Genomic DNA, 18,326 nt, shown 5'->3' on the forward strand with positions numbered 1-18,326 from the left:
TAAACTGTGTGATGTGTCATTCATTAATATATATAATGAACCATTGTATTAGCTGACAAATTGTTGGTGTATAAGTGTAATGACACACAAGTCTGTGCTCTTACACTTTATTGTGTGTCACATCACACCATCCTGGCATGGAATATTTATGTAGACCCACATGAGCTGTGTTTTTTTTCTAACTTAATAGAAATCATAATTAATAATTTGTATTTGTTTTATCTTGTAATTGTTCAGAATTCTGACAAGACTTCTGCATAGGAGGCATCTTCCTTTGCTTGTGTTGTAAAATAGCGTTTTAATAAAATACATCCTTACTACTGATGACATTTGTTAAAGTCAAGGTAGATCAATTTATGCTGCTGCTCCATGTAGTAATGTGATATAAGAATAAGAGAAACAATTAAGGCAATATTTATTTATACTTTGCATAAATTAGAGTAGATGCATTTGTAATGTATTATATATAGTTTGTGGGACTCAGAAATCTTTTTGTTTATTATCTTGCCTAATGCTTTCACCCACATACAGTACTGTCCATTGTCTCGTGTGTTATTTGTGTTAACAAACTGGTAGATTTGTGTGTATGATGTATGATGAATTGTATGGTGAAAACAGTGTTGAATAGAACAAATATATGAGCTAACTATTCATCTCTTATCATCTTTATTAGTTTATTTGTAAATCATTTCACATTTTCACTTGCCATCGCAGCCAGTTTTGAATGACAGATTGATATTGTTCTGGTATAAATCCTTTATGCAGTTAGATCATGAATATGTTCTTACGTTCATACAATATGTTCTGAATAATGCATTCATTTGAATATCAGACAAAATTAATCACCATAACAGTATCATGTATAACAAAGTAAACAGTTGTAACCAAATGATTAATAAACAGTTGTAACATTTAAATTAACATCACAGTCAATGAAATAATCCAAAAATTAAAATGACTTTAAAAAAGTGTATCATTACAGACATACAGATATAATGTAATTATAATACATTTAAATCCCCCTAAATCCTAATTTTAAAAACATTGATTCTATGTATATTTAGATAAAATTAGGTAAAAAGGACTGTCAGTTAGGCACAGGCTCCCCGTGACCCGAGGTAGTTCGGATAAGCGGCAGAAGATGAATGAATGAATGACTGTCAGTTATAACTAGTGCTCCAGTTTCTGCTTCACCTGAGCAATAACAGGAACTGTGAGTGATGGAGTTTGTCTTCTTCACAAATTCCAATATGTTTGCAGTGAAATTTTGCCAGTTTGCCATTATTTAATATTAAACATGAGCTTCAGACTATTAAAAGCCTGATCTTTAGTGATTTGATTCCACGCATCTGGATAAACAGCTGGCAATGCTTTATAACTTTCAGCAAATTCTTTATTGAATGTCACCAGCACATACTTCCAGTAATCTGGGGCTTCTACTGACATGTCAGGCGCAATATGCCAGTCTGGGTAATATTTCCGGTAGTCTTTGTAGGGATGAGGTTGGAAATTTGTGTCATGGTTTTGAAATTTTCCATTGCCATGAACACTAGATCTCAAATCTCTAATTGCAAATCTCTTCGCAAAGGATATTAGTCTTAATATTTCTGTACATGCTAACACCTTTTGGTCTGTGCATAACTGCTGTGTAGCTGATGTTCCTTCCCTCCTGCCTCACATGGTGTTTCACAAAATGGACACTGCACTCCACATCCAAACACCCTCTTGAAAAGCTCATCCTGGGGTTTTACTGACACATTTTTCAGTGTCTCTTTGATATCAGTTGACTCTGAGATCTCCTTTGATATTTGCTGTTTCAAGTCATCGAGTCATCAGAGACTTTTGGTGAATGGATCACAACAGTATGTGTTCTGAAACAGGACATTGTCCACTGTGCTCATAGGTATTGCGATGACATCACTCATAGATTTGCAAAGATTTTTGATCAATTTTGTGGTACCTTCTGCATCATTAGGCAAAGGAGAACCACTGGCTTCAAACTTACAAGTTTCCACTGCTTTAGTGATCTTTTTCATTATGATTTCCAGCTTATGCATTTTTAATTTTTGCAGAGATAAGTCTTTGGAAAAGCATCCAACAATGTGATTGTATATCCAGTCTTTCACATAATTCTCATAATGTAAAATGTATTTCTCAAATTCATTGAAATTTGACTTTTCCAGCAGTTCCTTCTGAATGGTGTACTGAAATAGTGACTGTGAACTATACGCAGTAGATTTATTCTCCAAAACTGCATCAACAATGTCATGTCAGATGGACTGGTCGAGGTACTCAGTCACTGCTGGTCTGAGACAGACCTGAGTGAATTCTTCAGCTTTCCTTTGGCACTGGTCATTCTTTCAGTACAAATCAATGAAATCAGAGAGATACTGACTCTTAAATTTCTGTAAATGTTTTAATGGGTCTTGCTCAGTGAGATACTTCTTGTGCATCTCTGTGAATTTTCGAGAGGCAATGCCACAAATGTGCAATTTCAGGTCAAATTCAAATTTGGTACTATATTTGGTGCCTGCTCTTTTGAGTTGTTCATCAGTTGCATCAAGCAGATCTTTGGTAAACATAGTTTGGTAATCACCTTTGGATTGTGTAAACTGTTCAATCATTTTGTAGCAACTGGAAATGGCATTATCTGCAATATCCTGTAGATCTTGTTTTACACTACGGTGTGCATATATTAAACCTTTTAACTGTCCCAGTTTCACATGTTCTGTTTTGGCCTTGAACTCTTCTTGCCCATATTCTGTCAATGTTATAATTGTCGGCAGATATTGTGTCATGTTACGATGTCCAAAACTTGAACGAAACGTCAAAAAAACCTCCCGAGGAACATCTTTTTCTGTAAGACCTGTGACATTTCCCATCTCACGGCTCCACATACTTTCAAAATCTGCTTTGAGGTCCTCATCAGTCACCTCATCTTTACGATCTTTGTAGTTCTGCAGTAGTTGCAGGATTTTGTGTTTAATTATTTCAGATTGCTTATTCTGTATGTCTTCTACTTTCTTCTTGCTTATTCTCATCTCAAGAGCATATTCAGTTGTCTTTCTCACTTCATCTGTAATTTCACCATGCAGAGATTTAATGCTATTAGTAAAATCTTTGTACCTTTCCACCAAATGCACATAACGGCCCCTCTTTTTATAGTAGTCTTTCAGTTTTTCAGTTATTAATGTGGTTTGAACTCCAATCTCTTTGTGCAAGTTTTCCTTCAATGTTTCAGCAACTTCTCTAATAGAAATTGTTTCAGCGTTAGACAGTTGAACCTCTGCATTAAAAATGAAAGTCAAGATGTGTCTTCTGAAAGACCATTCCCAGTCTGAAAACTCTTTGCATAGGTTCTCATAAGCATTGGCCACAAGAGTGTCTCTGAAACTGAAGATGAAATTCTCAAACTTCACTGCCTTCCACAAGCTACTCATCCATTTCAGGAACTCTGGGATCTGAAAGGGATTTTCATCCTTTTTTTCTTTATGCATCTCCAAGAGGTTTTTCTTAAAATCAAGAACAGCAACACTGTAGCCTGTATTAACTGGCGCCATTGGTGGAGTGCCATGCCATAGGCCTGGTATATACCAGTTATTCTTTTCCACATCGTAATGCAAAACATCAGTGAATTTCCTCACATGAGGTTGCTTTTCCATCTCAGCTGCAATCAGTGTCATCTCATTTAACTGGTCCAGGAGGTTTTTTTTGGTCGTCATGTTTTTCTCATGTGCTGATACACCACCAACATTTTGATGAACAAAGTGACAGACTGTTTTTTTACCAATTTCCTTCATCCGTAAAAAAGCATGAACTGCTATCTGCAAGACATCCTTCATTTCTGTGGAATTCTCCATTGCTACATTTATGATGGTTACGTCACTAAGACCAATCACAAATGTGGCCAGTTCATTGTCATGCTCATAAGTGTCTTCCAGTTGTGCCAGTGCTGGTGATTTCAAACCCTCTGTATCAATCAGAAGGACAAAGTCACAAAGTAACTCTTCCTTCAAGTCTTCACCCACAGGCAGGAAAATCATGAATGCACCACGTGTGCATCGTCCACTACCCACTGCAAACTGGACTCCAAACATAGTGTTGAGTAGTGTTGATTTACCAGTACTCTGAACCCCTAACACTGTTATAACCAGCATGTGGCTCTTTCCCCCAACCATCTTGTGAAGCTCCATGGGATATTTGATGCATCTCCATCAAGTAGCTCAAGAGGAAACCCAGACAGAAGCAGTTTGGCAGCCAGAGTAGGAAGATTAAGAATTTTTTCAGACATGTTAGTTGAACCAAATGAAGCAGTCTCATAGATTTGTCCCAGCTCTCTCATGTAATGCTCTATGCCAAGAGAAAAGTCGATCAGCTCCTGGTCTAATTGGGCTACAGCATCTCTGTCTTTCTTTTGTTCACTCTGTGCATATCTGTGACGAAGTTGTGCCATGTGTTTGCGTGATCGCATGTCCAGCTTTAGTCCCAACCATCTGAGAAAAAAGGCTCGCTCGATATCATCTGAGGTTGACAATGCCTTTATTAAGATATCCATTGTTTCTGTAATCTTAAACTTGCTTTGTATTTCTTTAATTGCATCTTTTTCATTTTGAAGTTGGACCTTATACTCCTCTATCTGAGCCAGTCTTTTCCAATTTTTACCTTGCAGTGGTAGTCATTTTTCTTTATATTCCACTGTGTGATGACCTCCAATACTTTTCCTGATTTCCTCTGCGCTTTTCTCTGCTAACACACAGGCTCTGCTGTCACTTTCATCAATGCTAAGGCCTAATTTTTGAGCAATTTCCTTCATAGCCTCCATTTCATATGATCTAGTGTTAGGGTCATCTAGCACTTTAGTAATGGCAGAACTGATCCTCATTGAGAATGTTTCCACATTCAATCTTTTGGCTTTTCTGAATGACGTGATCTCTTTCCAGTTGCAGAGTATCAACTGCTGCTTTAATTGATGACTTTATTTTCTCACTCATATTTCCCTGAGTGTTGACCACAAGAAAGCATTTGGACTTCATTTCTTGTAAAGAGGCAAACAACCTTTGTTCGTTTTCATCAACACTGTCTAGGAACACAAAGACAGCTGTTGACACCTGAGAAAGGAAACTGAATTGGGTTTTGAATGTGCAAACATCTCCTCTTAAATTAGCAAAAACCACTGGCTCAGGAAAGACATCAATGGTTTTGTTTCCACATGGAAGACTCCAGCATATTTCAACCATGCCATTAGAGATGACTCTTGGAGCAGTTCCTCCGATCATTTCTCGATGGAAAAAGAAGTCATGGTTTTGCTGTGAATTGTTGAGCACTTTGTTCAAAACGAATGACTTGGACAAGCTGCAGTTGCTTAGCCTTACAAATGATATCATAGGAATTCTTGCATGAACAACACTGTCTTCAACAAACCCTTTAGATTTTGACATTGACTGTGGACGCCATTCTATCAGGATAGACCTAAGAGCCCATAACATCAGAGTGCATTGTTTATGAACTCCTTGAGGTAACACAAATGGCACTGCAAACTGGCACATTGACAATTTTAGTGCCATTTCTTGCTGATGGAAACTGTCAGCACAGGCGAAGAGTGCAGCATGGAGATCAAGAAGATTTGGGGTAGAGTTACAGTTCTGTACAGCAAAAAAATCATTTGTTTCCTTATTTTCACCAGGTACACATATTACAGCCCGGGAATTTGAATTAGTCATTAGCAGCTTGTGTAGGAAAGCCTCTGGTATCTCGTGCAGTGACTGAACATTTTTATCAGATAAACTGCCACTGTTGATCTCCAGCAAAGACTTCAGAGTCAGCATGTTTGGGTAGTAATTTCTAAGTCCCAATGTTTTCAGAAATGATAGAAGATCATCTGGAAGTACAGAGAATTTTTATCAATATTAATTTTACTACTTCTGTAGTAAAATATGTTGGTCTTCAGATCTGCTAATCTAATTTGTCACAGTCGTTCATATACAGTATGCTACCAAATGTATGTCAATCTAGAGAACTACTATAATTGAAGTGAAATATACTAGGTGAGTATTCTCCATTCCAGCCATTTTACTAATTTAGCTATTAGAAGTATTTCAATATTTTAAATAGTCAGGCTATTGTACATTATGCATATTTTATGGTTTATTGCAGTAATATTATTTTATCATTAATAAGTAGTCAGTAAGTCAGTAATTCAGAAAAATAACATAATTAACAATATAGTATATAATACAAGGTAAATTTGAGTTTTACTTTTCCCTCCTTTGATGTATTATTGTGACCACCTCAGTTTTTACTCACCTTTTTTCTGCTTTGACTCCATTAGTGCTGATCCTGATCCACAGTCTTTAACTAAAGAAAATATGTTTATTTAAGAAGTTGGCAAGTATATGTAATTAATCAAGAACAAACATAGATAAAGATTTCAGTGAACATTCAATATTTAAAAAAGCTAATGTGAAGTACATACTTTCATCTGTGTCTCATGTTTTAAATATAAGTTCTCCTCTGATATTAGTTGAGATTCCATTTGAAAAAAGTTCTTGATGATTCTAAAGATTTTGGTTTCTTTGCTTATGCCCAAACCTATGTGGGAAATATGACGCATTCCCCATAATGCATCTCTATGCATACTAAACTAACACTAAAGTAACTTTTTTTATATCTGTTATCTTTGGATACAATTAATAGACATGGTAATAGCTCTTATTGACTCATAATGTCACTATCTGGTTTCACCCAGACGATTGCGGGTTCTTAGTTTTGTTACTTTAAAGGGTTTCTTCATCATGTGTGCTCAGAGAGATATTTCATGCCACCACTTCCTCATGCCTTTCTCAGTAGGGGTGTATTTAAATTTGTATCGGGATTTCTGTATAGCTCTTTGTGAAAACTGTTAAAAGCACCACATGTGAATCCATATGTGTAACCACAAAAGAATTAAATAAAATATCGAATTAAATAGATAGCAGACTACCATACCATGTAAGACTACTTGAATCTAAAACATAGGGTTCATGTATGGTTTACTTCATAGACTGCGATGGTAACAGTATAGAGGACTGTACTATAGAGGCTGGATATTTCCTCTTCCCCAGTATCACAACAGTTATCACAACAGGATGCATTAAAAATATGTAAACAACCCAAAATATAACACAATTTTTGTATACATATATATATATATATATATATATATATATATATAGAGAGAGAGAGAGAGAGAGAGAGAGAGAGAAAGAGAGAGAGGGGAAATATAGAAGAAAAATAGTCATTCAGAGTAATGCATTTTCTCACCAGTTCTGTAAAACACCAATTAAACCTTGAAAATGAACAGGAAAAGCAAGTTTGATAGCTGACAATAAAATAACAACAAATAAATTTGTAATATATAAGATGATTCATTGCTTACCAAATCCATACAAGGACAAAGCAGATTAATTTGCTCTAACAGGAAATGATAGGACACGAAAACATTTGTCTTCGACATTGAATTGCCAAGAGATCTCAAACTAGATTTACAAACTAACATTAACAAGTAACATGTTATAAATTCCTTAAAGTGAAAAAGAACAAATACGATCTAAAAGAAAAACACAAAATAAATCTACAAAGCATCATTTAAATGTGCATACATAACTTAATAAAACTGACACATGAAGCAGCCAACATGTGAAATCCCAATACAACTCATTGTAGAATCCCAACACTCATTTATTTTTGCATTAATAAATAAATAAATAAATAAATAAATAAATAAATAAATAAAGGAAATAATAATAATAATAATAATAATAATAATAATAATAATAATAATAATAATGTCACTGCTGTTTTCCCAGCCAGCACAAATATTTTATTTTGTTATTTTCTAATTATTCTACTCAGGTTCTTCCAAAGAGTAAAGCAGATGGCAGTCACCATGTGATATCACACCCACAGATGATATGTTTATAAAGCTTATGTACAGTATGTTTCATAGAATAAAAACAAATCCATAAAATTGTCTGTAGTTATGACCAAAAACATTTCTGCTGAATGTAAATGAGCTCTGACACAAGTCTTTGTTTTCAAAACCTGTTCTACATGTTGAAAGACTTTTATGATCCTTTCACGAAAATGCCACTGGGTTCTTTTTATATGCTTCATGTCACATTTTCCTTTCTATTTCAGCAGATGTATTTTTCACAATGTATGTAAAGGGTTATAAAGGAAATTTGCATTTAATTTAAAGATTTTGGTGTGTGAATTCCATAATATCAAGGACTTATATTATTGGTGTTTGAGGGACCCCTACTGTGGCTATTTATGGTACTGTAGACATTGTATTTTCAATTTAATTCAATTCAAGTTTATTTGTATGGCTCTTTTTACAATTGACATTGTCTCAACAAAGTTCAAGATTAATATTAGATATGTTTAAATGTGTTTGTATTTATCCCAAGTGAACAAGTCTGAAGTGACTCAGGCAGCAGTGGCAATGAAAAACTCCTATGAATGGTAAAGGAAGAAACCTTGAGAGGAACCAGACTCAAAGGGGAACCCATCCTTACAGTATATGGGTGACACTGGAGGGTGTGATTATAAATATACAGTCTGACAAATATGAATGTGTGTGTAATTTCTCTAGCATTTTATGAATGTCTGCAGTAACATCTCCAGCCAGCCTAATTTGTATCCTTTTTTCTGTTAAAAAGATGTCTGTATTCTTGATAAAAGAAAATTGAAAGAATCCAGTGTGTAAGTAACCACCATTGCATGTATAGTATTTAAACATTTAAATACAAGATTTTTCTTCCACATTTCAGTGTGTAGGGCTCAACTTTAAGTACATTTTGTGTATATACAGTATATTCTGTGCTGTACAACTTTTGACACTGAATTTAAAACAAGAAAGAATCATTCGTTGAATCAACCTAAAACAAACAATCTTTTTAAACTGACAAAAATATTTAAGTTACACTACAACATCGCATTTGAGTTAAACTAAACACAGATTTGTTAACAAAATTAATAAAAATATTTTATTCCATCAAAATAGAGAAAATGCCAATGTTAAAATAACAATACAACACAAAATATTTAATTTATTTTAAATGGTTAATCAAACAATGAGTTGAAAATAAATTCAAATTTATAAACTTATCATACATTTAGTTTAATTTCATTACCATCTGGATATTTTCCATCATATATTTATTAATATTTATATTGCTTTTCGGTAAGTCACGAAGTATTTCAGTGGCAAGTACCGTTACGGGAAAATGCTCCGTTGTGGCTCTAAAAATTTTTTAGAGGTTAAATACTGTAATGAAACAGTCATGCACTGTAAGTAGGCTATTTATATTATTATTATTATTATTATTATTATTATTATTATTATTATTATTATTATTATTATTATTATTTGGATGTACACTATTTGATTGCATTCATAATTTACTGCATGTAAGAGTGTGATTTTTGGAAATGTGATCTTGTAAAAGGGTTTAGTAATACACACATTACGCTTGCTAATAGTTTCCTGTCATCAATTAGATGAGGCTAAAATGCTAACGGTGTTAATGGAATTTGAAAACTTTGTGACAATTTTTGCATCAAGTAACAATAGCCATAGTCTACTCAGAATTTGCTTTTCATTTTGTAACATTAGGCATGCTAGCAACGTCATCGAGTCATTACATATTTAATCTCATGCTTAACATTTAAAATGGGCAATTTTCATTGAAAGATGGGAGAAGCAGGTTGACCAGAAGTTACCCTTAATAGAGGAAAAAGAGGAGCAGATGAAGATGCTTTGAAAACTAAAATGAAGAAGCCAAGAAGATCAGAGATAAATTTATTTTCAACATTCCCAGAGGAAATGAACTCTGCAGTCCTTGAGGTAGAGAAAAACATCATGAAAAATTGCTGATCTGGGAATTTCACAAACAACACTCACTGGAGTCTACACAGAATGGTGTGATTGCACAAATGATGTTCTGTTTGTTTGAGGGTCTGCACTCTGAAACATCATGTCGATGAGGGCGAGAGCAGAGGAGAATGGCCAGATAATCTGACCATTATCTTCTGACCTCTCCTATGAAGGATTGTCTGTCCACATGACTGTATCTCTCTCTCTCACTTTTTGTACTGGCAGAGAAACACTGTTTTAACCTTTGTCCTTATGTTTTTGGAATGTGGAGCATTTTGTAAAATTAAAGCAGCTGACCCAAAAATATGTATTTGGTGAATCAAAAGGAGCATCAAGTATATTATCTGGTCTCAACAGATTGGATTTGAATTTACAAGGATCATAGGCATGGATCTAAAGAAGTCTTTCTATGATTGGCTGGATCATCATCTTCCAAAGCTCATTCAGTTATACAGTATCACTCAAAAAGAAGTGAGGGAATTTGAAATTTGAAAACCTGTGTGAGTAGTGTTTTGGTGTGATATTCTACTACCACCTAATCTATATTGGCCAGGGTTTATTTGCCTAATGCCAATGATAAGTACGGATTATGCATATTTGCAAATAAATTTGAATCTTATTGCAAAAAACAAACTCGTTACTTTGAAAAGGACTCCAATCAGTGACAAAGAGATGCAGCTTTGATGGGCTCCCCTTATTTCATGCGAGAAGATCCTATCAACTTCCATAAAATTTGTCAGGTAATTATTAGTATATTTTTATGAAAATTCATGTGTATTGTATTAATATGAAATAGCAAGTGTATTAACTAATGACTAATCTTAACTAATATATTGACTGTATGGAATTATTTTTGCATATAAAATGTATTTAATTTCTTTGGAGGTTTTTATATTTTAACGTCATAGAACATAGAATCATACTGGATTTTAATTGTGACATTATTTTATTTTTTTATTAATTTGTTAATTTTTTTAAACTTAAGCCAACAGATGAGTGAAAGAAAATCACAGAGGGGGTTAAGTCTGGCATCTTGATTGTGGCACTACAATGCAAGTGAATTTCTAATTCCAGCTGATGTTGTGAATGTAGCTCTGAATGTAGCTTTGGAGGAGCAGGTGGTAATGGTGGACCTGTGCGATTTGTCAAATGCCTTTGCCACACTGATTGGTCTTAAGTATTCAATATGGACTACCCAAAAGCACTGAGCTATACTTTTGAGATAATCCAACAAATTATTATGAGGATTGGAGGAGATAATAATTCAGCAAGGTTGCATGGACTGAAAAATCAACTTTTACTGTGAAATCTGGTGGAATACAAAACATTGAGGTAAAATGTTTATGTAGTAAAAGAATTTGTCCCTCAACTCAATAGCAGGCAGTTAGGACTTTTCAGTTCAAGTCAAGTCAAGTCAAGAAGCTTTTATTGTCATTTCAACCACATATAGCTGTTGCAGTACACAGTGAAATGAGACAACGTTTGGTGCTACATAAAACAAAGACAGACAAAGACAAGACAGACAAGGCAGTGCAGGACAAAAGACAGTGCAGACACAAAGTTACAAGACAATACAAAAAGTATAAAAAATACAATACACAAAAGACAATAAACAGTAACAGAGCCGACCGACCAGTGTATATTTCGTGCAGTAACATTAGAATGAACACAGTTTCTTAGCAGCAGGAATTGTGCAAAAAACAGCAAATGAGTGAAATATTATATAGTATGTGCGAAATGGCTGAGATATAAATGGCTGAAAAACGGCTGAAATGTTGGACAGTTTGTGCAAAAACAGCAGAAAGTGTGCAAAACAGCATGTAAACAGTTTGATGGATTGTAAGCAGCATGTAAACAGTTTGATGTGTCAGTGTGTGTGTTTTGTGAGGGTCTGTGCAGTCCATACAGATGATGTGTGTGTATGTTGTGCTCAGTACAGTTCAGTTCAGTTATTGAGAAGTCTGATGGCTTGTGGGAAGAAACTATTACACAGCCTGGTCGTGAGGGCCTGAATGCTTCGGTACCTTTTTCCAGACGGCAGGAGGGTGAAGAGTTTGTGTGAGGGGTGTGTGGGGTCATCCACAATGCTGTTGGCTTTGCGGATGCAGCGTGTGGAGTATGTGTCCATGGTAGAGGGAAGAGAGACCCCAATGATCTTCTCCACTGTCCTCACTATCCGCTGCAGGGTTCTGCGATCCGAGATCAGATCCCAAACCAGACAGTGATGCAGCTGCTCAGGATGCTCTCAATGGTCCATCTGTAGAACATGGTCAGGAAGGGGGGAGGGAGATGTGCCTTTCTCAGCCTTCGTAGGAAGTAGAGATGCTGCTGGGCTTTCTTGGTGATGGTGCTGGTGTTGAGTGAACAGGTGAGGTTCTCCGCTAGATGAACACGAAGAAATTTGGTGCTCTTGACGATCTCTACGGATGATCCGTCGATGTTCAACGGAGAATGGTCGCTCTGTGCTCTCCTGAAGTCCACAACCATCTCTTTAGTTTTATCCACATTCAGAGAAAGGTTGTTGGCTCTACACCAGGCAGTTAGTTGTTGCACCTCCTCCCTGTATGCTGACTTGTCGTTCTTGTTGATGAGACCCACCACGGTCGTGTCATCGGCGAACTTGATAATATGATTCGATCTGTGCATTGCTGCACAGTCGTGAGTCAGCAGAGTGAACAGCAGTGGACTGAGCACGCAGCCTTGAGGAGCTCCAGTGTTCAGTGTGGTGGTGCTGGAGATGCTGTTCCCGATCCGGACTGACTGAGGTCTCCCAGTCAGGAAGTCCAGGATCCAGTTGCAGAGGGAGGTGTTTAGTCCCAGCAGGCTCAGCTTCCCAATCAGGTGCTGAGGGATGATTCTATTGAATGCTGAACTAAAGTCTATGAGCAGCCTTCGTACATAAGTGTCTTTATTGTCCAGGTGGGTGAGGGCTAAGTGGAGGGCTGTGGCAATGGCTGTGGAGCATCTGTGGAGCGGTTTGGACGATACATGAACTGTAGGGGGTCCAATGAGGGTGGTAGCTGGGTCTTGATGTGCCTCATGACAAGCTTCTCAAAGCACTTCATAACTATGGGTGTGAGTGCAACAGGACGATAGTTATAGAGGCAGGACACTGTAGACTTCTTTGAGACAGGAACGATGGTGGTGGTTTTGAGGCACGTAGGAACAATGGTGCTGCTCAGGGAAATGTTGAAGATGTCCGTAAAGACATCCGCTAGCTGTTCTGCACATTCTCTGAGCACCCTGCCAGGAATGTTGTCTGGTCCAGCAGCCTTCTGTGGGTTAACTTCTGCATAGAGATCTCCTCACGTTGGCTGTGGAAAGACAGAGTACCTGGTCGTCGGGGGGAGGGACGGTTTTCCTTGGCGTTACGTTGTTCTGTACCTCGTAGAAGTCATTCAGCGCGTCGGGGGGGGTGTGTCGCTATCACAAGCAGGTGAAGCTGTCTTTTAGTTTGTGATTGCCTGTATGCCCTGCCACATGCGCTGAGTGTCTCTGCTCTCCTGGAAGTGGCTATGGATTGTCTGGGCGTGTGCACGCTTTGGCTCTCTGATGGCTCGGGACAGTTTGGCCCTTGCTGTTCTTAGGGCTGCCCTGTCCACTGTTCTGAAGGCTAGGTCTCTAGTCCTCAGCAGCACACGCATGTTAGCAGTCATCCACGGCAACCATTCTGGTTGGAGTGTGTAGTGATGGTCTTGGAGACAGTCAAGTCATCAATGCACTTGCCGATGTAACTGGTCACTGTTGACGTGTACTCCTCCAAGTTGACAGAGTCACCGTTGGTTGCAGCCTCCCTGAAGATATTCCAGTCAGTGCACTCAAAGCAGTCCTGAAGAGCAGAGGTGGCTCCTGCTGGCCAGGTTTTCACCTGCTTCAGAACCGGTTTTGAGCGTCTGATGAATGGTCTGTATGCTGGAATTAGCATAACAGTGATGTGGTCTGAGTACCCGAGGTGGGGGTGGGGCTCTGCACGGTACGCGCCGGGAATGTTTGTGTAAACAAGATTCAGCGTGTTTTACCTCTTGTGGCAAAGTCCACATGTTGATGGAATTTAGGGAGCACTAACTTGAGATTTGCATGGTTGAAATCTCCGGCTATGATCAACAGCCCGTCGGGGTGAACATTCTGCAGATCACTAATACTGTAGCTCCGTATAGCTCACTTAGCACCTTTTTAGCATTAGTGCTAAGAGGAATGTAAACTCCGACAATGTAAACAGTAGTAAATTCCCGTGGTAAATAAAATGGCTGCATCTAAAAGTCACAACGACGTCCACTGACGATGAGCAGTAAGTAGAAACAAGCACAAGTTCTTGCACCATTCTGTGTTGATGTAAACACACACACCACCACCGCGAGTCTTACCGCACAGAGCTGCATTTCTGTTGGCTCTAAATGAAGTTAGCCTGTCCAGCTGAATGGCGGCGTCCGGAACTCTGTCGCTGAGCCACGTCTCCATGAAAACAAACACATAGCAGTTTCTAATCTCTCGCCGTGTAGACCGTTCGAGTCGGATGTAGTCCAGTTTATTGTCCAGGTAGCAAACGTTGGCTAGTAGAATGGACGGGAAAGCCGGCCGGCTGGGGTTTGTTTTTAGCCTAGCACGGACACCCGCCTGCTTACCGTGCTTCCGCTTCCTCGCGCACCACTTTCGGCATCCCCTCTCCTGGTCTCCGGTATCAGGCGACACCGGGGACTGGAGGCCTGGTCTCCGCAGCAAGCCAAGGTCACGTAGCCTATCCAGTACATCATCGTGCAGGTTGGTTGTCACACGATTTTTGTACTTTGTTAGGTCCTGGTGGTTGTATACATGAACACCGGTGTCTCTGGCATGCATGTAGTAGCAATGGTCGGGCTAAAAACTTAAAAAAAAAACATAAATAGCACCGTATTGAATCCGGAGAGGCCGCTGCGTGCTACTGCCGCGCCACCATCTTGAGTTATTTCCTCACATGGGTTCTCTTACCACTGCTATGCTGATGATAATCAACTTATCTTCTCTTTCCCACCCTCAGATACCACAGCTTCTGATCGGATCTCAGCATGTCTGGCAGAAATATCATCACGGATGACTGCTCATCAGTCATCCGTGATGATATTTCAATCCTAAAAAAACTGAACTGCTGATCATGCCAGGTGATTTATCCCCAGGTCATGACCTTGCTATATCCCTGCACAATGATCTGATCTCCACTTCAGCCACAGCTCGCAACCTTGGAGTAACCATGGACAACTGTCCTTTTCCTATCATGTTGCTAATGTGACTCGCTCATGTCGGTTTCTTCTCTACATCATTAGAAGGATTAAGTCATTTTTGTTCACACAGGCTGCTCAGGTACTTGTTCAGTCTCTTGTCATTTCAAGACTGGATTACTGCAACACACTGCTGGCAGGTCTACCTATGGACGCAATTCGTCCTCTGCAAATGATGCAAAATACAGCTGCATGGCTTGTTTTCAACCTGCCTAAGTTCTCGCATACCACCCCGCTGCTGCGATCCCTTCACTGGCTTCCCGTAGCTGCACGCATCAGATTCAAAACACTGAAGCTCCCTCTTACCTCAAAGCCCTCATCACTCCTCCCACTGCACCCCGCACCCTCCGATCTACAGTACCAGCACTGCCCGACTGCTTCCACCATCTCTCAGGGTAAGAGGTACAGTAAGTATACTACAAGACTCTTTTCTGGCACCAAGGTGGTGGAATGAACTTCCCCTAGGGGTCCGGACAGCTGAGTCACTGGCTATTTTCAAACGGCGGTTGAAGACCTACTTGTAAATCTTTTGCATTTATTTAAAAAAATAATAAATTAAAACAATGTTTTAACTCATAGTATCTTAAGTATGTAACCTAGTGAATCAGCATTAATGAGAATGCATTATAAATATCTTGAGAGCCAATTACTTCTGAAGTTCAACAGTTAAATTCTGTAAAACTAATTGTTCAAGATAGAACATATGACCAAATAAATATTCACATATTGAAGTGCAAAAACAACCAAGTTCATACGCAAACAATAACAAACACACACTCTGCCCACACAAACATTCCATTATGTTATCTGTTAGCTTGTTTAAATGCAGGTGCTGGCATGTTTGTGTCGTGAATGTGAAAATAAAGACAGAGTTTGATAACCCAGAATTTCAAACTACTTAGAGAGCTTTTACACACATCTCCTTGAAGGTTATGTGTGTAAAAGCTCTCTAAGTAGTTTGAAATTCTGGGTTATCAATATCAATCAGATCAGAAGTAACTAGTAATTAGCTATTTGTGTAGTTTTTTCATTTGATACTTTTTACTTTTGTTGAGTTGTGGGTGCTGGAATCTGGTGTGGCCATGTTTGTAGGACGTGGTGGACTTGTGGAGTTCATGATGTTGGTGGACCTGACTCTAAACAGATACTGATGGTATTGAATTAAATCACCAGGTTAACCTATAAACTGTGTGATGTGTCATTAATAAATGAAACATTGTAATGGCTGATAAATTGGAGTGGTATAAATGTAATGACACACTGCAGAGCATGCTGTTACACTTTGTGACGCTGTGCCACGTCACACCACATCACACATGACCTGTTGTGTGTTATTCTTCAATTCCTCTAAGCACATTAAATTAAATGTGATATTTTTTTATTACATCACTATTTTGCAAGTTCTCCCATTTAGAAATCATGGAGGGGTCTGAAATTGTCATCGTAGGTGCATGTCCACTGTGAGAGACATAATCTAAAAAAAAAAAAAAAATCCAGAAATCACAATGTATGATTTTTTAACTATTTATTTGTATGATACAGCTGCAAATAAGTATTTGAACACCTGAGAAAATCAATGTTAATATTTGGTACAGTAGCCTTTGTTTGCAATTACAGAGGTCAAACGTTTCCAGTAGTTTTTCACCAGGTTTGCACACACTGCAGGAGGGATTTTGGCCCAATCCTCCACACAGATCTTCTCTAGATCAGTCAGATTTCTGGCCTGTCGCTGAGAAACACGGAGTTTGCGCTCCCTCCAAAGATTCTCTATTGGGTTTAGGTCTGGAGACTGGCTAGGCCACGCTAGAACCTTGATATGCTTCTTACAGAGCCACTCCTTGGTTATCCTGGCTGTGTGCTTTGGGTCACTGTCATGTTGGAAGACCCAGCCGCGACTCATCTTCAATGCTCTAACTGAGGGAAGGAGGTTGTTCCCCAAAATCTCGCAATACATGGCCCCGGTCATCCTCTCCTTAATACAGTGCAGTCGCCCTGTCCCATGTGCAGAACAACACCCCCAAAGCATGATGCTACCACCCCCATGCTTCACAGTAGGGATGGTGTTCTTGGGATGGTACTCATCATTCTTCTTCCTCCAAACACGTTTAGTGGAATTATGACCAAAAAGTTCTATTTTGTCTCATCTGACCACATGACTTTCTCCCATAACTACCCTGGATCATCCAAATGGTCATTGGCAAACTTAAGACGGGCCTGGACATGTGCTGGTTTAAGCAGGGGAACCTTCCGTGCCATGCATGATTTCAAACCATGACGTCTTAGTGTATTACCAACAGTAACCTTGGAAACTTTGGTCCCAGCTCTATTCAGGTCATTGACCAGCTCCTCCAGTGTAGTTCTGGGCTGATTTCTCACCTTTCTTAGGATCACTGAGACCCCACGAGGTGAGATCTTGCATGAAGCCCCAGTCCGAGGGAGATTGACAGTCATGTTTAGCTTCTTCTATTTTCTAATGATTGCTCCAACAGTGGACCTTTTTTCACCAAGCTGCTTGGCAATTTCCCCGTAGCCCTTTCCAGCCTTGTGGAGGTGTACAATTTTGTCTCTAGTGTCTTTGGACAGCTCTTTGGTCTTGGCCATGTTAGTAGTTGGATTCTTACTGATTGTATGGGGTGGACAGGTGTCTTTATGCAGCTAACGACCTCAAACAGGTGCATCTAATTTAGGATAATAAATGGAGTGGAGGTGGACATTTTAAAGGCAGACTAACAGGTCTTTGAGGGTCAGAATTCTAGCTGAGAGACAGGTGTTCAAATACTTATTTGCAGCTGTATCATACAAATAAATAGTTAAAAAATCATATATTGTGATTTCTGGATTTTTTTTTTTAGATTATGTCTCTCACAGTGGACATGCACCTACAATGACAATTTCAGACCCCTCCATGATTTCTAAGTGGGAGAACTTGCAAAATAGCAGGGTGTTCAAATACTTATTTTCCTCACTGTATGTTTGCAACTGGTCCATTTTAATTTAGATTTACTTGTGTTTAAACTATTAAACTATATATATAAAAAATAATAATTAACTCTCTTACTCACTCATGCCTATGGTTTAGGATTCTTATGTCCAAATTAATGAGTGTGTTGTAATGTGTAAGGAAGAAATCATGACAATTTGTGACGTATTATATATAG

General features: G+C 38.4%; 1 pseudogene; it reads right to left on the reverse strand.

Moving 5' to 3' along the window:
- Positions 1-1,214: 1,214 nt before the first annotated feature.
- LOC132852430 (interferon-induced very large GTPase 1-like) lies at positions 1,215-14,752 on the reverse strand (annotated as a pseudogene).
- Positions 14,753-18,326: the final 3,574 nt, after the last annotated feature.

Source organism: Tachysurus vachellii, chromosome 10, assembly GCF_030014155.1.
Source record: "Tachysurus vachellii isolate PV-2020 chromosome 10, HZAU_Pvac_v1, whole genome shotgun sequence".
Classification (NCBI taxonomy): Eukaryota; Metazoa; Chordata; class Actinopteri; order Siluriformes; family Bagridae; genus Tachysurus; species Tachysurus vachellii.